This window comes from Protobothrops mucrosquamatus, unplaced genomic scaffold (assembly GCF_001527695.2).
Source record: "Protobothrops mucrosquamatus isolate PMUCROS unplaced genomic scaffold, P.Mucros_1.0 scaffold_56, whole genome shotgun sequence".
Classification (NCBI taxonomy): Eukaryota; Metazoa; Chordata; class Lepidosauria; order Squamata; family Viperidae; genus Protobothrops; species Protobothrops mucrosquamatus.
In genome coordinates this window covers 560136-583588 of record NW_015386132.1, presented here as the reverse complement: position 1 = coordinate 583588, position 23453 = coordinate 560136, and the positions used below count along the sequence as shown (strand labels likewise).

Sequence of the window (23453 nt, the reverse complement as noted above, 5' to 3'; positions counted from 1 at the left end):
TGTACACTGACTGGCGCTCCCATCAGCTGGTTGGCTGCTTTCCTAATATAAGCCTAAAAGCGCTGCCTGCCCCTTTGGAGACTTCTTGCTAACCTTTTTTTCTGAGATGTTTTTGTTGGAGTATGTCATCTCCATTTCAATGTTGTTGTTTTTTTCCATTTTTAAGCATCCATTTTTATATATATATGCATTTTTACTGACTATTGTACATTGCCCAATAAATTTAATAAATAAATAATAAATGAAGGATGAGTCTTACACTGAGAAACCAGAGATCCAGGTTTTCCTCTAACTTTCCGGGCCAAGTCTCTTTTCCATCATCTTTTCCAGGTAGCCTCTATCTAAATTCTATTTGGATGTTGTATTATCTTTAACAATAATCCCTCGTTAGGAAGGATCGGCTCAGAATTTTCCCCAAAGTTACTTCTTATAACTTATATTAACTAGGTGTAATATGTTAGCTTTTTATCATTTGTCAGCCGCCCTGAGTCCGAAAGGAGAAGGGCGGGATATAAATACAATTAATAATAAATAAAAATAAAGATAAACTCATCTGCAATTGTGTGTCCAAAAAAAACCCCCTGCAATTTGTTTCCCATTATAAATCTTAATTCAATCCAACTCTGCATTTTTCCATGTTGTGCAGCTTCCTACTTTGGATAAAATTCAAAATTGGAGGCCTGGATTTCTGCTTGCATGATGGGACTTGCTTCTATTCCTGCAAGTTCCCATATATGACATGAGAAGAACTGCAAAGGAGAAATTGTTCCCCCCACCCATCTCTCATTTTTGCGGAGGCCATTCCAAAGGCAAGAAAAGTTAAATGAATACTATACCATCATTTCATCATACAGAATAAACACAAAACAACCAATGCAACTGGAAAGCAATACAGGTCTGGGTTGTTGTTTTTTTCCCACTACGCTATTTAAATTTACAAAGAAATTAGTTCTCCTCGCTTTTACTTTGATTGTGTTCAATAGTACTCTGCAATAATATTGCTCAAGCTGAAGTAATTTCTGTAAATGCTAAACCTCTTTCTCATAATGAAAGGCAGGTACTAATCAACTAAATTGAGCAGCTTCACAAGACATCGTCCAAGTTGCACACAGCTGCAATTTGAAGAAAAGCTGCACTTCGATGCACCATTAAAAATAAATCCACCCCTTTTAGCTGTCATTGCTTCCAAAAATTCCAATAAAATAACATGGTTTCTAATGTTTATGCACCTTTTAAACAACCCTATGGTTGAATAAGTAGGTGAACGGTCTTTTTCCCCCCTCAGGTCATTAACATATTTTCCAGATAAAATGTTGAATGTAAAAATGTATGGAGAAGATGGATAGATTATATTAAGAGAAAGTATGAAGTGATTAATTATCATATAGCTTTTGAATAAATATTTTTCTTTAATTTTGTGTCTGAGATCATTTCTCCATAGACATTCAGTAAAACATGTTGGGAAGAATGCTTCGTCAGCAGTGCCCAGGGAACCAGGGCAGGATTTTAAAAAATCATTTAGACCCTGGAGACTCTCATAGACCCTAAGTTCATCCTACCAAAGAAAAAAAAGGTATACAAGATATAGGTCCCATATTATAACTGATGATGATGTTATCCATTCAGTCATGACTGACTCTTGGTGATTCTATGGGCCAGGTCTCTCCACATCTTCCAATCTTGCATTTCTTCTTTGAGTTGTTCTGTGCTCTGGCTTGTGTCAGCTTTGATGGTGATATTATAATTACAAATCCATAAGATATACATTTTGGAGATAAAATGATCTTATTGTCTCTGCACACTGTGTTCAGTAGAGAATACAGGCCTGTATACAAACTAGAGCAGCGATGGCGAACCTTTTAGAGACCAAGTGCCCAAAAACCGCCCCGTCCCCATCACTCCGCCCAGCCCGTTCCACCCCCGCCCCACCTGCTGGGCCACCCACCGCCTCCATGGTCCGCCGCAGATCGCTCAGGCGGCCCTGCAGTGCCATGGTGGACACGCCCCCATCCGCGCCCCACAGCATCATCTGCGCGCAACGGGGCAAGAGGGTGGAGTCTTGTCCCTGCTGCCCAGCTGCCGTGTGCTTGGCTACATTGCTCCGTGCCCGGGGGCGACTCACCTCCTGGGGAGCTGCTGATGAGGGGGCCGCGGGGGGAGGCAGGGCTGGGGTGACAGTGCACGTGCCCACAGAGAGGGCTGAGTGCCGCCTCTGGCACGCGTGCCATAGGTTCGCCACCACTGAACTAGAGACACAAACTATAGAAAGAAATACAGATGCATTCAAAACTCAAAGAACTAGAGGAAATAGGAGAAAGAACAGGACACGTACAATGAGCCAGACCCCATTCAGAGTAGTCATCTAACTAAAAGCGTGGGGTTTAGACTTTTTCAAAAGAAAATACACTCAAAAGTTACTTGGCTCTGACTTGTGCAAATGCCTGCACTGCCTTTCACAAATCATGGCTGACCTTCCCATGATGTGTAAATCAGCCATATAATGAACTGACCTCCAATGAGTGTTGGTGTGATATAAACAGAAACAAGGAGTAAAGAGATGCTTCCCCTTTTGAAACAGCAGCACGGCACTCAAAGTCCATGTGAAGTCCTTACCTTCTGTTCCCCCCCCCCCAAAAAAAAGCTGGGTGTTGCAGACTGTGGGTTTGTTTTTGTTTGTTCGTTTGTTTTCACATAATCCATTCCTGAACAAAATTTGCTACTCAGGGCTGCTTTTAGGAGACTTCAGATACAAATGGGCAGCACAAGTTCTATTGTGCCCACACAAGCAGCAATTCCCAGATGCCTTTCTTTTCATTAGAATCTCCCACGTTGTTTGTGGGAGCATTACTAAATCCTCAAACAGCAGCATATTTTCGTTAGGAGCAGAAGTAAAATTAGTTTGCCAAAGGAGACCTCTGGGAGCCAAGAATGGGGAAAAAAAATTCCGCCCAGGCATATTTCACTGAGCAAAACTGACCTTAACTAGGCAATGATAAAGAACAGACTGCAAGACAGCAGATGCCAAAGGAAATACCATCTAACTACACCTTCTTCCCTCCAATACACCTCTGAACATCATTTTTTTAAAAAAACAAACAAATAAATAAATCAATAAATCATGGGTTGGGAGGGTTGGGACATTTGTCTTTCAAAACTAACAATCCAAAAATAAAGGCTGTGATTGTTATCCAGATTACAGATGAAATGAGACACAGGCCTTTATGTCCAGTCACTCCCACTCTGGCACTTCAAACAATGCTGCTTGGGAAATGGTATGAGAGAAATGCTTCCAAGGGGTTCAGCTTACTCCAGGAGGAAAACTTGGCTCTCTTCCAGATCTGCAGATGGGAGGGGTGGTTTGGCTGTATTGTTTTTAAAGAGACACCTAATCTTGCTAACCCACACATTTCGATATATTGAATTTCAATTTTTATAGTTATTAACCAGCAAACAAGTATAGGGGGAGAAAAAAACAAGACAAGGCTGTATATCAGTGATGGTGAACCTTTTAGAGACCGAGTGCCCAAACTGCAACCCAAAACCCACTTATGCATTGTCGGGTGCTGGGTGGGTGTGGCTGCAGTGGTAACAGCAGACTGGGTGGGACTAAAAAGTTCAATCAATCAATTCCAACTTTGCAAGATCTCCCCCCCCCCAGAAGTTGAAATTGATTGATTGAACTTTTTTTTTGCACACGGCGGTGGAGGCCTAAAGCGAAAAGGTTTTATAAAACCCAGCTGAAGGCCTAGGACTGGGGCAACGGTGCACGTGCCCACAGAGAGGGCTCTGAGAGCCGCCTCTGGCACCCATGCCATAGGTTCTCCACCACTGCTGTATATCTATAATCAGTTAGGCCTGTATTTCACAGGGAGTATCCTTCCACCCTCTTGATGCTAAGGAACAAAATTCAAAATTATAGGTTTCTTAAAGACCACATTAGCAGGAAGGAAATCAACACAGAAGTCACCTTAATGGCTGTGGGGTGGCTACTGGAAGAGGAAAGGCACAATTCCTGAGTCCTGATAGATGACATTATTTTAATTGAAAGAACCTGGAGCACATCAATCCTGCCAGACCAGACCAGAATATAATATCGGAGAGAAGTAATCCCTCAAGTTACAGAATAAAATTCTTACAGTGTAATTTAAGCCAATTATCCAGCTTCTGCAAGCTGCCAAACATATTTAATGAGAGGGGTCTGGCTTCTTATCTTTATATATAGATGAACTCCCCTCTCTGCTACTAGACTAGAGGGCAGGTGCCATAATAATGTTCCTAAGCACAATGTTTGTGTAGCATAATAGAGGTTGAACTGATCACACATGTTCTTTTTTAGTGTATACTTTATTTGACCATGTGACAAAATCTTTCTCTGTAGCAGCACTTGCCCTCTGGACTGAGGCTCTTCCAGAGATTTGAACAGCTCCTGTCCAGCAGGTATTTTGAAGGGCCCTGAAGATGCGACTCTTCACCCAAGGATGATAGACACTCATTTTCTTCCTTTTCTCTGTTCCCATCCAGGTTTGTTTTCTCTACCATCTTTGTTCTTTTGGGGGTTTTTTTTGGGGGGGGGTATGTTGCTTCCTTATTTTTAAATATTTAAACTGTTTAAACTTTAATTGTTTAAATTATTATTTTTAGAATCCCATTTACTAGTGCCAAATATAGAACACTAAGTCTTGTTTGTATAGCTTCAAGTGGTCTAAAGTTATAGTATGGTCTACCTTTGGGTATAGGCATAATGCAAGCAAAGATCTATGTCAGCCAAAGATATCCGTACATATTTTCCAACCAAAGCAATAAATACTGTATGTGTGGGAGAAAGTTAAGTGGTTCGCCTCCTTGAAGTTAGTGGTCCTAATCCAATTTGGGCCAGTGTGCATCTCCCCAAATACACTCAAACTGAAAACATTCTGGAACAGGGGTCTTCAAACTTGGCCCTTTTATGACTTGTGGACTTCAACTCCCAGAATTCCTCAGCCAGACACGCTGGGAGTTGAAGTCCACAAGTCATAAAAGAGCCAAGTTGGAAGACCCGTTCTGGAACAATTTATACCTTAAATACTATGTAGTTTAGCCCTCAGAATTAGCTGCTAGTAACTAGATACTGACACCTTTGCTCAATTTACAAAAACTCTTCCACAAATATCCCTATTAATGTTTCTGCACTTATTTGCCTATCTGATATCTATACTAATCAGTTCTTACTCTCAGTCTATATTTGACTGCTCAACAACAGGCTGAATCTATATTTGACTGCTCAACAACAGGCTGAATCTCCAGAAATGAGCAGACTTGCAAGGGGTCTTAACTCCTTTAAATTGTACTCCAGTTCACCATTTAAGGTCAGCTTTGATTCAATTAAAAGCATTTCCTTTTTATTAATCTTTAGTCTTGATAAGCCACTTTTGATGATAGAGAAAGTAGAAGTCAAGCCTAGACTAATACAGTCCTATTGATATTTATTTGGAAGTAAAAATATCCAAAAAAGGAGATGTAATTTTTCAAGACTGAAATCATATTCCAGATCTGGCTGCAACAATGCAGATGACCTTGAGAGAGCAAAAACAATTCATCTGGAATTCTGCATCCCAGACCTACACTAGTAGTCTTAGATTACACTCTACTAATAAACCCCAGGCTGTTAAATGTTGAATCAAAGATGTTACAAAAAAATTAGGGTCTTTATTATTCCAAACTTACAAGAGAAAAAAGTTATTCAAAGCAACATTAGAATTTATCTACTCCTTTAAAACAGACAAATGAAACAGCTGTTTTGACATTTATTGATTAAACCCTTCCATTAAGTTTACATTCTATTTTCAAAGAAAACAATTAACATGCCTCTGAGTTACTATGTATTCTCAAAACTATTTTTAAAAAACAAATTCCAGAATGGGACACATTATTTTAATTTGTTTTCTGGGTCACTTTTCTACAGTTTGCAGCGAGCTTTCACTAAGGTGGTCCCATTCATTTGTGCTGGATGAAAACTTGTCACAATAACCAGTTTGAGAGAACTGGACTACAAAAGATTGATTTGCAAAATAAAAAATGAACCTTGCTCCTTTAAGAGTTGGTTCCAGCTCTTTATAGCCAACGCCAGCAAATTCTATTTCAACCTTTCAGCTTTGTTTGTTCCCAAGATCCTAGATACCATTGCCCAAAACTGCCTACAGATCTGGCTGCCCTTTTCAGACTAACAGTTGCTTTCTTATTTTCTTAAAACTTTACTAGCAATCTTTTCCTGTTGCTAGACCACCTCCCTCTCTTTGTTCTTTTACCATGCCATTGCACACAGCAATTCTCCTCCACACCTAGCCAATTCTAGCTGATTTCAAAACACTAAGCAGGATTAACTAAAGAGTGCTTGGATGGGAGACTACCAGGAGATCCCAAAGCTATAGGCTAAACCAGTGGTTCTCAACCTTTTTAATGCCGTGACCCCAACCGGTCATAAATCGAGGACTAAACCAGTCGTAAGTTGAGGACTAAACCGGTCGTAAGTCGAGGACTAAACTGGTTGTAAGTTGAGGACTACCCAACCGGTCGTAAGTCGAGGACTTTCCCTGCCCGGGAGCGCCACGCATGTGTGGTTCCGCCCCCTGCGCCAGCCGAGGCGTAGCTGGCAAGCGGCAGAGACGGAGCAGGCCGACCACCAGCTGGCCCAGCCCAAGGGAGGTAAGGCACCCACCGGAAAAGGGGAAAAAAATGGCGGACAAAAAAAATGGCGGACAGCCTTGCTTGGCAACCCTCATGAAATGGTCGATCGACCCCAAATGGGGTCCCGACCCACAGGTTGAGAACCACTGGGCTAAACAGAGTTAAAAAAAATATCCCCAAAGAAGGGAATGGCAGAACAACCTCATTCTATTACCAAGACCATTATATTACGTTTGTGTCCACAAAGTCACTAGGGGTTAAGGTCATCTGAGGACGTCATTAACTTGGTTTGTTCTCTTTCAGCTACTAAGGAAACAAATTATACAATGATGCAAAAGGCACATACTCTTTGACAAGGCAATATTTACAACTCATTAGAAAATTGAGAAATGCTATTTTGTTGGCTGTATTCTTTTCATTAGTCAGCATGGTATAATGCAAGATCAAAATCTTCCTATCTAATCATTACACAAACAAAGTATAACAGTAGATCTGTAGCAAAAAAGATGTCCCTAGGGATAGGCAGCCTAGCATTCTCTAAATTTCTGAACAACTCCCACCAGCTCTTTTCTTGTGCAAACTGGCTCAAGCTGATGGAGGGAAAGGCTGAAACATTTATAGAGTAGCAGATCAGAACACATTCCCACAAAAAGTAATGCAGGTTTCATCCCATGTTACTATTTTTATATTACGCCCAGAGGGGGGGGGGAATAAAACCTTGGCATCTATCCCAAGAATGACATAAATGAAAAAAAGAGAACTTTTTCCCATTTCAGAAAAGATGCCCGAGCTCCTTTTTCTTGTTACAATGGAGCTGCAACTCCCTCACTCACACTTCTCCATTACAGCTAGCCTTCACTTACCAACCACTCATTCAGTACCCATTAAGTTATGACAGTGGTGAGAAACAAGACTTATAACTGGTCCATGAAGTTGTGGTCTTAGCTGTGTAGCCAGTGTTTTTTTTTTATTGCAATTCAGGCACCTTGCAACTCACACATATTTTATGATGGTTGGAGCACCCCGCAGTTATGTGGCTACCATTGCCAGTTTCCAACAAGCAAAATCAACAGAGAAGGGGGGGGGGGTGTAGAGCCATGGTCCCATGGCATCATACTTAACATGACATTACACAGTGCCACTCAGTGACAGAGTTGCCGGTCCCAATTGCAGTTGGCAAGGTCTTCCCCTATGCTCATGAAAGCAATCAGAAAGCTGTAAATACAAATTGAAGGCAAACTTCTCTGAAGTTTTGACATCTATTCAGCCTTGCAAGTACATCAGTGCAAATAAATTTATGAAAATGCAAAGCAGAAATACCTAATACACTCTGTTATCCTGACACTGGGATTTACTACATATTTCCGTACTTTCAATTTTATATTTTAATTGTATTGCAAAGGCTGAGATTGCATAGCACGATACCATTAATATATTTGGCAAATTTTCGACTCAAGTACAAGGAGCTAATTTTTGGCTCAGTTAACCCAGATTACCAGAGTATGCCAACAGAACCAAAATACCATGTTAGAATTCAGAAAGTAAACTTACACATTAAAAATGAGCATAACAGTCTCCCCTATTTTTTAAATGACCAATTTTGGACATTAATCATTGTTTAATATATTCTAAAGCCTGCTATAGGAGGGGTGCCCAATCTCTGGGCTGTGGACCGGTACCAGTCTGCAGCCTGTTGGGAATGGGCCGCACAATGCGTGGGTGAAACCATCCCTCCACCCGGGTTCATGGAAAAATTGTCTTCCACAAAACCAGTCCCTGGTGCCAGAAAGTTGGGGACCTCTGTGCTATAAAACAGGGGTCCCCAACCCCCAGTCCATGGACCAATACCGGGCAGGCAAGCAAAGCCCCATCCGTGGGATGCAGGCAGCATACGAAACCACACACTTTCCAGTCCATACCTTTCTCCACGTAACCGGTCCCTGGTGCCCAAAAGATTGGGGACCTCTGCTATAGAACGTATGTGTCTCTGTGTTTGTATGGTCTTATTATATATGCTGGTCCAAAACAAATGTTGCAACTTTCTGGAACCACTATTAAAAAAAACCCAAGTCTCTGAAATCCATCATGTGAACTCAATTTCCCAAACTGGAATCCCATAGATGTGATTGGAATTGTAACTTCCAGAAGTCAGGAACTGCAGACCAGGAATTTTGGAAACCGCAGTTCCAACTGGTGGGCACCAGGCTGGGAAAAAGGGATCTGTAGTTACTCCATCTAAGTAAAAGACATATATATATTTGGAGTGACAACACTGGGTAAACCATCAAATTCAGGATATTAAGACACAGGAGGCGCACTCACGCTATCAACTCTAAAAGCAGGACAAGGTAAACATTGGTCTCACCACAGCCCTTTTCACTTTCTGCCACTACGCAGGTCGTCCAAAAGAAAGACGGTGGCCTAAACAGCTAGATGAATTACGATTAAAGTTATTTGTAGAAATAATCCACGTAACACAGCTGCCATTGTCTTTCCTTGGGGAAAAAAAAAAAACCCAAAGCAATCAAGTGTTCCTGTGTTGGGAGCGGCTATCTCGTTAGATCCATTTTCACAGAACAAACCCACTAGGTAGGACAATTCTGATCCCTTCCCTCCCTCCGCGGATTTCCGAAACAAAAAGTTGGATGTCCAACCAAGGCTCCTGCCTCCTGCAGCTCAAATAAGATGAACCTTCATCTCTCCTCCCCCCCCCCAATACACACACACACACACACACACACACCGCCTCTTTTCCAAAGCAGATCCAAATCGAAAGGGTAGGGGGGGAAGGATTTCTAAAGCCCGGACCTTCCCTTCCCCGCCTCGCCGCAACAGCCGGCGCGATCCCGAGTTATATATATTAAAAAAAAACAATACAAAGAGCAAGAAACGCCCGCAGCGTCCTTTCACACATGCGGCCTCCACTCCCGCTCGCCACAGAGTCACTTTCAAGGAACTTTGTGGGCCTCCAACAAGCCAAGCCCCTCTTTCTCTCCTCGCCCCCCTCCCCACACACACACACGCGAGACAAAGAAGATGGGAAGGACGCGGAGTTGTGCTTCCCCGCGGAAGATCTCAAGGGCTCGCCCAGGTAGCCTCGCGCGCCCTCCCCTCGCAGCCAGGCGGGCGCCCCGGAGAGCCCCGGAATGCGCCCTGCACCAACACCCCGGTACCTTTGCCTGGCGAGCCGGGTGGTCGAGAGCGGCTCGGATTGCTTGCACCAAAGTGTTCCGCCGAGACAGCGAACAACCGCGGCTCCTCCCGAAGAGACCCCGCCCAGCTCTCTCTCGCGGCTCCGGCAGCTGCTTCGGTGTTTTGCAAAGTGTTTGCATAAACTCTGATCTTTCCGAGACGCCTAGCGGAAGGACGGGACCATTGCTGCCTGGGGGGGGGGGGAAGAGACGGAGTGAGGACGCCGAAGCGCCCCCAGGGCTGGAAGTGAAATTCGGGTCCCGGGAAGGGAAGTCGACGCCTGTTAAACGGAGGTCACACGAGACACGCTGTCTGGGGATGTAGGTGTGTGGGTGTGAGGGTGATGTCACCGGGTAGCCTTGTGAGATGACTGACCTCTTTCCTGGCGTTGGCTGCAAGTAAATGGAGCAACAAGACTTGAAAGCAAGCTGAGCTTAACTCCCGATGACTTTTATCCATGATGTGGCCATCTCAAACCCAATATGAAAGTAGTCCCCAAAGTGCTTTTTCAAAAGGCAGCTTGGACCTTCGTTTTTTTCCTTTGTTTTTCAAAGAAAAGCAAAGTCCAGTTGCCTTTTGAAAAAGCAGCTTTGAGACAACCATGATCTGGATGTCCCAAAGGTGCTTTTTTTCAGCAGGCAACAAGGAAGTCCAGTTGCCTCCTGGAAAAAAGCGCCTTTGGGACAACCATACCTGGATGACTGAGAATTCTCCATAGACAACATGAAAATAATTATCTTCTATCTAAGATTTTATTTCGGTTGCAGTTTAACCTATCCGGTTTTCCCTCCAAGAACAAGCCAGGCCTCTTCTCATTTAACTTTGCAAGAGTAGTCAGGGTCAAATAGATGCTGCTGCCTATTTGGAATAACAAAACTGACTTGTCTTTATTGCAGTTATGAATAGTTCAGCTTTTGTTGTTGTTAGTTGCAAAGTCGTGTCTGACCCATCGCGACCCCATGGACAAACGTTCCTCCAGTTCAGCTTTTATAACATGGTTATTCTTGGTTGATTGAAAGTTGATTGAGGTTGGTACGTTTGTACTTCCACAAAGTTACTACTAGGCTAAAATATGGTTGATTCATTTGTGACTTAATGACTTACACAAATAGAACTATAATCTACCATAAAGGAAGTTAGAGAATGGAAATGCTTTTTTAAAAAAAAAACAATTCATAGTTCATGCTTGCAGTCTTAAAGAGGAAACATTTTTGTAAACTCATTAAATTTTAAATTAAAAACCGGATTCTGAATATATCAATACACTGCACTGCAAAGAGCTATTACAAGAAGCAAAAAAAAAAACAAAATGTGGTTTTGGGAATAGGGCAAAGTTAGGGAATAAGGACTCCAGAGATAATATGGTAGTTTGCCTTCCCAGAAACTATTACAACCTCATTAATGATTGAAAACATGTAATTATCCACTGCTGTGCAGGTTCTGAGGTGTTGCTTGATAAAAAAAAAATACAGGGAACCAGAAGTTGCCTTCAAGCTTTACGTTTTTATTCAGCTGAACAAAGAGGGGCTCCTCTAAAAGAGAGAAAACCCCCCGAATGTCAGAAAATCCCTATTTTTATACCTTTTTGATTACATAAGCAATTCACCCAGCAAAGCTGACACACATAAGTTAAAGACCTGTAAGGCTGGCACACTGTAGATAAGAAGGGAGAAAGCAGAAGTAGCTAAAAAATGTTCCCTTTTGGGTGTTTCCCTAAAGACATTGTACGTTCCTGGCTGGATTAGGACATTGGGTATTTTCCTTGCTGTCCTTTCATGACCCTGCATCCATGACTCTGCAAGTGCCCAAAGACAGCAGGGCCATCTGCACATATTCACAATTGATACTTCCTATGCTGCCCCCTAATTCTTAGTTCATTTTCCTATCCAAATTGCTAAACTATGTGAACAGTGAGGAATTAACATTTTCAAAGAATCCTATTTCATAACTGTTGGACTTTAAAAAAAAAACTATTTTTATTTGTTACCCTATCTATATCTTGCCTTTTTTTCCCCCCCTGAGAATTTAAAGCTAGGATTAGAGAAGGCAAACATCCTGGGGAATTGGCTGGTTATTCCACTGCTATAAGAAAGTTGCTATAATTTCCAACATTGCATTTATGGCTTTCTGTTCTACAAACAGGACTGTTCGTGTGTGCAGAATACAGAGAGGTATGGCTGACAAAAGTTCCTAAAATGCCAAATGCCATCATTTGAGTGTTGTCCAGCATCCATGGTGTGGATTTGCTGCTTTTTTAATAGTGCTCTCAAACCACCAAATTTGGTTAAATGAATGGGAATCCCTGAAAGTTAGGAAAGCATATATGCATAAATGGCAGTACTACAGAACTTCTTGTTACCGGTATTCATGCAACTCAGGGTGAAGAAAAAATGAACCTCTTAAGTTTAAACTTTTATATTTTACTTTCTGTTAAACCAGTGGTTCTCAACCTGTGGGTCGGGACCCCATTTGGGGTCAATCGACCATTTCATGGGGGTCACCAAGCAAGGCTGTCCGCCATTTTTTTGTCCGCCATTTTTTTTGTCCGCCATTTTTCCCCCTTTTCCGACGGGTGCCTTACCTCCCTTGGGCTGGGCCAGCTGGTGGTCGGCCTGCTCCGTCTCTGCCGCTTGCCAGCTACGCCTCGGCCAGCGCAGGGGGCGGAACCACGCATGCGCGGTGCTCCCGGGCAGGGAAAGTCCTCGACTTACAACCGGTTTAGTCCTCGACTTACAACCGGTTTAGTCCTCGACTTACGACCGGTTGGGGTCGCGGCATTAAAAAGGTTGAGAACCACTGTGTTAAACAAAAAAAAAGAACAATACACACACCTGCTTCTGATCTACTTTAGTCCTTATTCTTTTAGTTTCTACTGAGAGATATGCTGACTTATCCACCTCAGTGCAATATGTCCTCTTCATTAATAGTGTCCTGCAAAAACAGAGATGATAGACTTGGAGAAACTTCTTTTTCTTGCTAGAAGCCTCTCTTTTTAGAAAGGGAAATGAGTCATCGTTTTCCTAATGAAGACTCTTCAAAGGGAATTTATTTTCTGTGCATTCTTAAGTAAACAAAGCCTGAGGGCACAAATAGATGTGAAATATGTCCTGGCTTGAAGGGATGACGCTAAACACCTGTTTTGAAAAAAAAATACATATAGCATCAGCTGATGGAGAATGGTGTCTGATAATTTGCAGCAAAGCTGGAGGAAAACATTAATTCTTGCTTTCCCTACTCTTTCATTGATTTTTCAATTAATACACCTGATTCTCAAGCTGATGGTATTTAGATGTTTAAAAGTGTACCTATTAAATGAGAAAACACTTTAGCTTCACTTGTATTGTAATCCTGAGACACCAGTACAAATATGAATGATGCTGTGATATTTTATAAAAGCTAGAAAAATGTTTCGAGTACACTTTCTAAGCATACAGGGAGATAGTTCTAGTTCTTTCATAACATGTGTATATTTTGAAATTATTCCTTTGTCTATATTTCTGATATATTTGATGACTGGTAGCAGTTTATTATTATTATTATTATTATTATTATTATTATTATTATTATTATTAATTGGTTCTTGTAGTTTACAAAGAGTAAGTATGGCAGCTTTCTCAAAAGTCTCATAATCCATAGTAGATTTAGATGAAAACAAGTCAGAGAAAAACAAGCACAAAACGGGGAATGAGTGAACGAAAATAAGTAAAAATTTCCATTACCATGTAAAGCTATAATGAAGAATTGATCTCTGGTTTTGGGGGCCATTGTGGAGTTTTGAGAGTATACCATGGGTGCAATGTGTATTAAACTGATATAGCCAAATCAAAACAAAAAAATCAGGTAGAACCAAACATTGCCAAGAAAAGTATGTATGAATGCACTCTTATCTGTAGGTACCATATTAAGAATATTGCAAGATGCAGTGACTTCCTGATAAAGGTGAACTTTAAAATAATAGTAAAAGAAATTAGGATGGTGGATACATGGAGATGCCCGAAGAAGCAATTCCAGATGTAAAGAATACAAATGTGAAATAAGCAGAATTATTTTGGAGAGAAAGGATTTGGATAAAACTAAACAAATGAAACTAACCAAGGGAGACATATAAATACAAAGAAATATGAATAGGCAAGGCCCACAGAGCTTTGAATGAGAGAACAAGTCATTGAGCAGAATCCAAGAATGTGAAGAAATGCAAGGAGGGAAATGACATTCAAACAAGGGAGGTAGGTCAAGAAAGACATTTCCTTGGCAGGAAATAGTCTACATTACGGAAAGGTTACTTTAAATATAACATTCTTGTATTTATTTTGTCACATGAGGGATTTTGTGCCTCATGTACCATAATGCTACTCTGCTTTGGATACATTAATATATGTACAGACAGGAGATACGATTTGCTACTTAGTTCGCAAAACATCTTCATCACACCTAGCAAGAGGAGCAAATCATTCTGGAAGGATGAAGGAGATGTTGGATGGGAAAACATAGATGCAGATAGGACAGTGGAAGAACTATAGTAGCTGACACACAGTGTTCACGGGACATGGAAAAAGGTTTTGCAGAAGAGCCAGAGAAGAAAGGCCATATTTGCAAGAAGAGAAATAATATAGCGCAGTGATTCTCAATCTTTTCTTCACCGCAAACCCCCTTTAAATACCTTTGTGGCCATGGACCATGGCCATGGGTCACCAGGGCTTAATTCATGATTTAAATCATAACCTTTCTTCAAGCCTTCACAGACCTCCTGTGACAACATCATGCTTCCTTCCCCACCCCCAGGAGTCTGCAGACCACAGGTTGAGAGGCACTGATATAGTGGTTTGAATATAGCAATAAAGAATAAAGAAATGCTCAAAAGGGAAAGCAAAACTGTATACCTGATCAAGAGTGCAGATGGCAACAGGGTGGACAGAGAGATTGTGACAAAATGAGACCTAAAAGACAAGAAATGTTGTGGCAGACCTAATGACAGAAAAAAAAAATACCAGGCTTGCAATGAGAGACGTGGAATAAAGAATCCCTGTAAAGAACAGCTAGATGTCCTCAATGTAGACATCAGAGGGATAAAGGTAAATGAAGGAAGATATAAATCTTGAATAAAGCCAACAGATGAAGGGGAAATGGTGTTGGTAGCAATTTTGTGTGGTTGGTGAATTATACTGTATGATTTTTAAAGAGATTAGACCTAAGTGAGGCAAAGCTTGAATTTCACATTTCCTTTTATGGCCAGGAATAAAGAAGATTGGCAAGGCTGAAACTCATCATGCTATTTCCACTAGAGCTCTGCTCCTAAATTTCTGGCAGAGCTTTTTGAGGAGAATATGTCCAAAATCATTCAGCTGACAAGGAAAGTTTTTGCTTCAGAAATGAAAGACAAGATCGGAAACACCAAAAGCTGAATCATTGATGACCAACAGAGAAATTCTCTTCACATGACAAATCAAGAGTAAACTTCCTTCCACCGTCCCTCAAATGCCTAAAATAGGAATGCTTTCCCTTTGCCAAAATAACAACAGCATTTGAAGAGATTGGTGTGGGGATTCATGTCAGTGGATACTGCTAAAATCAAAAGTGTTGATTTTTTTTCCCCTAGCAAAAAGAAACAGCATAGCTAAATAGGCTAACCATTTGGAAGGAAACTTATCTGTACTGCTGTTTGAAGTGCTTATATCTAGAAATACTTTTTTCATATCACATGATTAACATAAGCCAGCGGGCATCAGCTATGAAAGTTATGTCTGGCTAGCTCTTCTGGTTGCTCAAGAGTCATCTGGGGAATTTATTTGTATATGTTTTGATCCTCTAGCTTAGGCTCTCAATAAAACAAGACAATAAAATATCAATGCATCAATGCAAGATGTAATTCCCTAAAAATACAATCACAAAGAAAATGCAGCAGCCAAATATAGTGGAAAACAAAGATTAGTACACCAAGGAACTACAGACATATAAAAATAATTAAGATATTGAACAGCTCAAAATATTAGTTTAGAGTTTGATAAAATAAAAATATAAAGTAAAAATATAAAGTAAACAAGGAAAGACCATATGAATAGAACCTCGAGTTTGTGTGTGTGTGTGTGTGTGTGCACCCACGCACAAGCAGGCACACACAGATACGCACACACACATGCATATATGTACACATTCACACACACACAAACATATTACTCCCTGTCTTTCATTTTAGCCTCATAAAAAAAAACAGAGAGGTGCAAAAGTATAGAGGTATGGAATTTGGGTCATCCAGTCTAATATTCCTATTAGTCCAAGATTCATGTTTAAAGGCATCTCCATGAGATTATGGTTCAATTATGGTCATAAGTTCAGGTCTACCTATAGTTTAGTGTAGTATAATGTCTCATTCTAGCCATTGTCTACCCACTCCACTGCAGGATGAAGACCTCTTCCATGTAATGCAATGCAATGCAGTACAATACAGTTCAATACAGTACAATACAATAATATGCAACTTCAGTCCTGACACCCTGAAGGTCTGCTGTTATCTACTTCCTGATTATGGGAATATGTTTTTGGAAGAATTAGATAGCCATGCCTGGTCTGAAGTATGACAGTTTTCTGATAACCTGTATCCATTATTTTGTATCCTGTAGCAAGTAATGACTGAGAACAGATCTATCTTTTATATAAGGCTTCCGACATTTGTTATTTGAGGAGTGTTATCAGAGCTTTTCACAGTCTTCTCAAGGATAAATATGCCTTGTGTCAATGCTGCTAATATTGGAAGTTTTTGCATTGATAACAAATGGAAATGTAGCCATCTTTTACCTTTTGCTTTTAGAGTTAGATGAAGCTGGGAGGGGGAATGTGAAAGAGAGTCCAGCTAAACATAACAACACTGGACCCAGCATGAGAAACAAAGTTTTTGTAACCAGAGCTGATAAGAAATTGGCAGGCTGGAGAACAGGAGAGGAAGCCCCCCCCTTCAAGCTAATTGGGGAATGTGATTTATGACAGTTAATTGGAGGAGGAATTGTGCTTTGATACTATGTGCTCAGGGGAGGGGAATTTAGTTTTTGGCTTCATTTATGCCAGTGCCGATGCTATGCTACTCAAAATAAAGATTCTTTAAGGTAAACAATGCCTCGAAGTTCTTTGAAGAGTTTCATCTGTCGGAACCATGACACCTTGTTTCCCCATTTCCTTCTTGAGGAATTTTCAGTCTAAGATCATCTTTGTTTAAATTGTCTGAATCCTTCTCAGATCTGGATACAATATTTGAAACAGGATCTGGCCAACACAGAATACAGTAGGACTATTACATTTGGACACTTTGCTTTCATGATATGACTTAAAATGGTGTTAGATATTTTTTTGCAACCATACTCTATGTTCACACATATTTAATCTGTGATACTACTTTCAGCTGGGCTATGAAAGAGCAATGGGACTCTGGAATTACTCAGTAAGTTTCATGATTGTGTTGGCCTTCAGGCAATGAGATGATGAACTGACTTAGGAGATCCTGGGAAAATGAAAGTGTCCACAAGTTTTTTGGGGGAGGGGAGTGCATATGTGAGCAACTCTTTAACGGAGGGCTGCTTTTCTAGGTGTAGAAAAATCTGCTCATCTAGCCCCATCTCCTGACTTTGCCTGAGATCCAAAGTCTACAACCGAGTCATTCTGAGAAAGGTAGCCAAGCATACACAACAAGTAGTACACATAAAACAACAGGAAGCACCCCACGGAAAGGGATACAGTCAGTATATTTAACATTAATTAGATGTATGGGGACAGCTATCTAACTGTATCTAGTGACTCTTCTTACAAGCTTATGGTGCACTACGCCAGGGGTAGGCAACCTCGGCTCTTTTATGACTCATGGACTTCAACTCCTATAGCTGACTCAGGAATTCTGGGAGTTGAAGTCCATGAGTCATAAAAGCCGAGATTGCCTATCCCTGCACTAGGCTTTGGTGAAGAGCATTGCCATGGTTGCTGAAATACAAACTGATTTCAAATATAGCTGGCTTTTGCAAAGCGAATAGGAAGTCACACCAAATTGTTTTTCATTTATTCATACTGCCTCTGTGCTTTTCCAATCAGAAGACCCTGAGCAGCTTATAATTTTTTTTATAGTACAGGTAGTCCTCAACTTACCATAATTGAGCTCAAAATGAGGATGCTGCAACAATTGTAAGTGTAAAAAATGGTCATAAGACACTTTTTTTTCCAGTGCTGTTGTAATCTTGAACGGTCACTAAATGAACTGTTGTAAGTCAAGGACTACCTATAATAGACAAATATAGTTTTAAAAGTGACAACTACCATCTTGAATTCATTCCGGCAGTGAAATGATTGTGATGTCACAAGAAAAAAAAAGCTTGTTCAAAATGAGAGCCCCTTAAGGTCTCCATAAGAGAATCCTGAATCAGAAGCAGAGTTCTAGGGAAATTATCTCAGCCACTTAGGAACTGTCTCCATCATCAGTTCCAATGACCAGGCATACATCTATCTTCCCTTCTTTGGGCATTCTATAGGTCTGGCTCTGTTTGTAAAGATGTTGCATGAAATGTTTGATGTTGCATTTTTAAGTTATTTCTTACACAGTTGTTGAAATTAAGCATGGCTAAACATTATGGAACTGAAATCCAACATATCTGAGGGCACCAGTCTGGCCAACTTTGTAACCTATTCAAATTCTGCTCATAAAATTAAACAAATTTGGAGGGAGAGAGGGAGGCAGGGAGAGATCTGAACTGTGTTTGTGATTCAGATGAGAGCTGACATATGAATATAGGAAAAGGGAGGCACTTTTGTTCATCTAATAAACTTCCATTTTGCACCAGATGGAACTTGATTTTAAAGTATAAAACCAGCAATAAATGCTAATGGATTTTGTTGAACGGATGCAGTCTTTCAATCTTGTCCATAGTTTCTTTCCGTTAAGTTCTTTTGCTGATATATATGTAGTACTGGGTGCTATAAAAAGGGCACCATCTAGTGGTGTTTTGGTTGATAGCAAAAATGTCAGAAAAAAAGTAAAGCAAACAGGATACATCTACTTCTTGCAGCGTGTTTTCTATCCTAGAAGAAACACTGCAGCATTATAGTATATAAGCCTTTCTTATGTTGATAAGTTTATATTATTGGCTATTTTATGAATCAGCATGATTAAAAGCTAGACAATAAGCATCCCATACCATTACTGCATTTTAATTGTGATTTTTATCTACTTGAGCATTATCATTAGAACAAAGTGAGTGCCCAGAGTTTGAGAATTGAACAATGGCAGCTTTAACATGCTTCACACAAACACACTAAGCCACATAGAAGCCAATCCCATTTCAATCCATGACTCTTCCTTGTTGCTCCTTATTGGGGCAGACACATTTCTCAGTGATCATATTTTAAATAGAGATATAGATATAAAATGTCCTCATGATACAGGTAGTCCTTGACTGAAGTTACAACAGCACTGAAAAAAGTGACTTATAACTATTTTTCATATTTATGTTCATTGCAGCATCTCCATGGTCACATGACCAAAATTCAGACACTTGGCAACCGATTCGTATTTATGACGGTTGCAGTGTCCGGGGTCATGTGATATCCTTTAGTGACCTTCTGACAAGCAAAGTCAATGGGGAAGCCAGATTCAATTAACAACCATGTTACTAACTTAACAACTATAGCGAGTCACTTAACAACTATGGCAAAACAGGTTTAAAAGGGGGCAAAACTCACTTAACTGTTTTGCTTAACAACACAAATTTTGGGTTCAATTGTGGTCATAAGTCAAGGACTACCTGTATTACCTTTATCTCAGTGCCAGCCCAGAACTGAAGCACATATACATCTTTAGTTGTTTCAAATCTTTTCCCTGCTAATTTAGATACGGTTTTTGCCATGGATGTGATGCTTCACTGATGGTATGATTTCCAGTGAGATAGAGGCAAGTGTTACCAGCTCTTATTGGCCACCTTTAGGTGCTGCAGGCATGCCTTTTCATGGCTATTTTAGCTTGAATTGCAGGAAGAACCGGTCATTTGTCTTCCTCAGATGTTTGCTTCCGGAAAATGCCCAATTGGTGTTTTTCGAAGCCCTTCTCAATCTTGGAAATGCAACTTTCCTTCAGTCATCCTTCATGAGAGTTATGAAAATTATACCCTAGGCATACGAAAAATACCAGGCTGGGGAAAGCTGATCTCCTGAGATTTAAATGTGTTCCTCAAACAACACAAAGAAATCTTTTGTTAGAGTAATTGCTCTTTGGGGAGGTTTGGAAGAGTTACCTATTACTATTGCTTGCTCTAATGAATAAATAAATATTCATTGATTCATTTATTTCTATCCCAACATAATCTCAATATTGAAAGAACAATAGAGCATTCCAGGATACAAACATTCCAACCTTGATTTTTTAAAAAGAAAAAGAAAAAAGGATAAGAAAAGGTAAATGTAGCATCTATCAGTAAAAAGTTCCCTTTTATAGGCTAAAAGTTTACTTTTACAGGGTAAAAGTTCAACAGACGTTTTTCTTGTCACACTTCCTGCTTGGTATTCTGGGAAGTACCTCACGAGGCTTGAGAAAAACATGCATCTGATGCTGCCCTCTTGTGTGTGATATAGGTTCAACTCTTGCAAATTATTGGTGTCGTGAGCAGGTGCAATACAATGATTGTGGCTAACAGAATGCAGCACGTTTTCCCCATAATTTGGAAAAAATAATGTGATCTGTTTCACTTCAGTTTCTACGGCTGATGCATCCGGATTTAAGGCTAGGCTTTAAAAACTGCAAACTAGTAAAGATTATTTGAATACTGTATAGATTCAGGCATAGTACACTTACTCCTTACTTGGTGACCAAGTTCCATTCCAACAATCAGGTGGTTAATAGAAATGGCCACTAAGTGAACATGTGACTGACAGAGAGAGATGCCGCGAAGATCATAGATTGCTGCTGTCTTGCCCAAGAAAAAGTTCTGTGGTACAGCTATGCCATGGTTACTCTCAATCCAGTATGAATTTTTGTCAAGAGCATGAAATTTGATCATAAATGCACACATTGGTTGGAAAATGAATTTTATTACCATTCATTACATCCTCAACTTGCAATCATTGTGTTGGAATATTTTATTCCTTACCCAGTTCATCCTGAGTCAGGTTAATAAAAAACACCAGGCAGCTACATGAAATTAAGTTCTTTATTTTTCACCTAAGGACAATGATAGCAAGCTGCTAGGTGGGCTGCTGCAAAGGCTCCATCCATCCAGCATAGGTTATATACATTTAAATCAGTCTCTCCTACAGAATACAAAACCCCTTTCCCAGTCATTCATTTCCTTCCACACATCATTCCATATAAGGAACTTCTTTTCTTGCCAGGGCTTCTAAAGGTTTTTTCATCTCCAAGGAGAAACTATCCTTGGAATATACTGTACACCTTATCTTTCCTTAGAATGTATATCTTATCTCAATCCACTGGATAAACTACTTTAAAGGTTTGTGAACAATGAAATGTGAGAAGCCTTACAAATCTTAAAAGTAAAATAAAAGGAGACATGGTGTCTGAGCCTTAATAAAAGTGTAACTGCTCAAATAAAACATTCTAATACTATATAATAAGTCATGTTCTAATAGTTCAAAGTTACAACTGAGCTAATTATGACCTGATTTTGAAGTTATGGTCACTCCAGCAGCCCTGAGATTCTTCACCCTTTCGACTGATCCCAGGTACGTTGCAATGTACTGCCCTTCCTATCTTCCCCCATCCCACTCCTCAGCATCATCAGAGGCTTTGGGCCTGCTTCCCTCCCGCCTGGTCCCTGAAGGCCTTGGATCTGTTTCTCACCCCAATGGTTCCCACACACTCCTCCTCCCCCCCCCCCCAGTAACTGATTGCACCCTTACCTTTAGAAGTTCTCCAGAACTTCACAATCTCCAGGAGACTGTGTTAAGGAAACAGAGCACACTACCCCATCCTTAGGCCATCTGACTTTGTCCCAGAAGCGGATGCCATTTTCAGAGTGGTCATAATAAATTGTGTCTGCTCCAAAAATGTTATCTGCTCCCAGGAGGCAGTCATGCAGCCCAGGGAGGCCAAGAGACATAGCAGCCTGGGAATAAAGTCAGGAGAATGTCAAAGAGGCAATGATGTCTAATTTGTAGAATCCAGTTCAAATCCTGCTGGACTTTTCCTTTCATGCTACTTTTGGGGTAAATAGGTAAAAGTTCCAAATAGCAAAGAATTATGATATAATTCTCTGAATTATTACAAACCAGTGAGAAAATGGCCCTTTTCTCCAAAAGGGTGCAATTTCTTTAAATATCTGCTACAAAATAACCAGCAATATCTCATTACAGCATACATAAATCTCTAATGGCCAAATAAACAGTTTATCTAGATGCCATGCAAAACTTGTGTGATTGACACCATGTAGACATACTGAAATGAGATATTATATGCAAAAGACTACTTTCACTGCATTCTTTATGGTTGCAATGCTTTGTATTTTGATCTAGGCCTCACTTAACATAATTGGGTTATTTCTAAGTAAAAGTAAATAGATCACACTGTATCTGGTCTAAGGCAGACACTTAGCATGCTTATGCTAGCCTAGTCATCTTGATTTCTGATCTTTTAAATTAGCATCATAGTCTGGTATAATTTATATTTTAAGGCAATCTTTCCTTGACCATATAATTTTAAAGAAGTTGCATTGCAGCATTTCTGGAGACAACCAGGTTAAGGAAGGCTAAAATAGCATATTTTACTATCAAATATCAACATGTTTAAATTTATATAACACTATAAAACACATGCCTCTTTTAACTCATTATATAGTATGTATCAGGCCCTATAGTAGTAAAGAACAGATTTTAATCATTTGGTTAAATAATATTTTTAGAGAAATGTTACTATACTGTACTTAGTTCAAAGGTCATGTACCAAACAAATAAGGGTTTAGAAGAAAATGGCAACCAATTCAAACATTTAATGTAATTTATGTAATAAATTGTTTATCAGGCCTGACTTCTGGTACATCATGTAGGTGGAGTATGTATGTTTGTATGTGAAATTGCATCTCTTAATAACATATTCAGTTCAGGTAAGATATTTATTACAAAAATGTTTTCCCTCCACCTCTCTAGGACTGTGGTAGAAAGCACACAATCCTATCACCATGATGGCAATAAAATGAAATAGATATTATTTAAGATGTTCATTTCAGCGAAATCACTCTCTGTGCTCTTTTATCTAACTCAGATCAACATCAGCAGTTCTATAAGTCTTTTAGCTGTTTTATATCAAGTAGCCACTACATAAAACACTAGAATTATAAAGGACCATTTAGGCCATTCTCAGAAATCAGAGGATCAAACATTTCACAGATAATAGAACAAATCCATGCTCAGTCAAATTGACTGGACTTGCCTAGCAAATTCAAGCAACTTTGTCAAATGCCTAGAACTTGGGGGGAAATAAATTAACTCAGTGACCATTCAGAGTTATGGTGGTGCTGAAAAAATGGACTTATGACTGATCCTCAAAGTTCCAGACTTTGCAGCATCCCTTCAGTCATGTGATATGATTTGAGTGCTTGAATGTCCAGTTTGTGATTACGTCACAG

At 40.1% G+C, this 23453-nt stretch overlaps 1 protein-coding gene across 1 annotated transcript in view; it reads right to left on the bottom strand.

Annotated features, from left to right (window-relative positions):
• CD151 (CD151 molecule (Raph blood group)) overlaps nt 1-9953 on the bottom strand; it is a 43332-nt gene extending 33379 nt beyond the window's left edge. The window contains exon 1 of the mRNA XM_015811976.1: nt 9837-9953. The gene's annotated coding sequence lies outside the window, so the exon portion shown is untranslated. The remainder of the gene's footprint in view (nt 1-9836) is intronic.
• Nucleotides 9954-23453: the final 13500 nt, after the last annotated feature.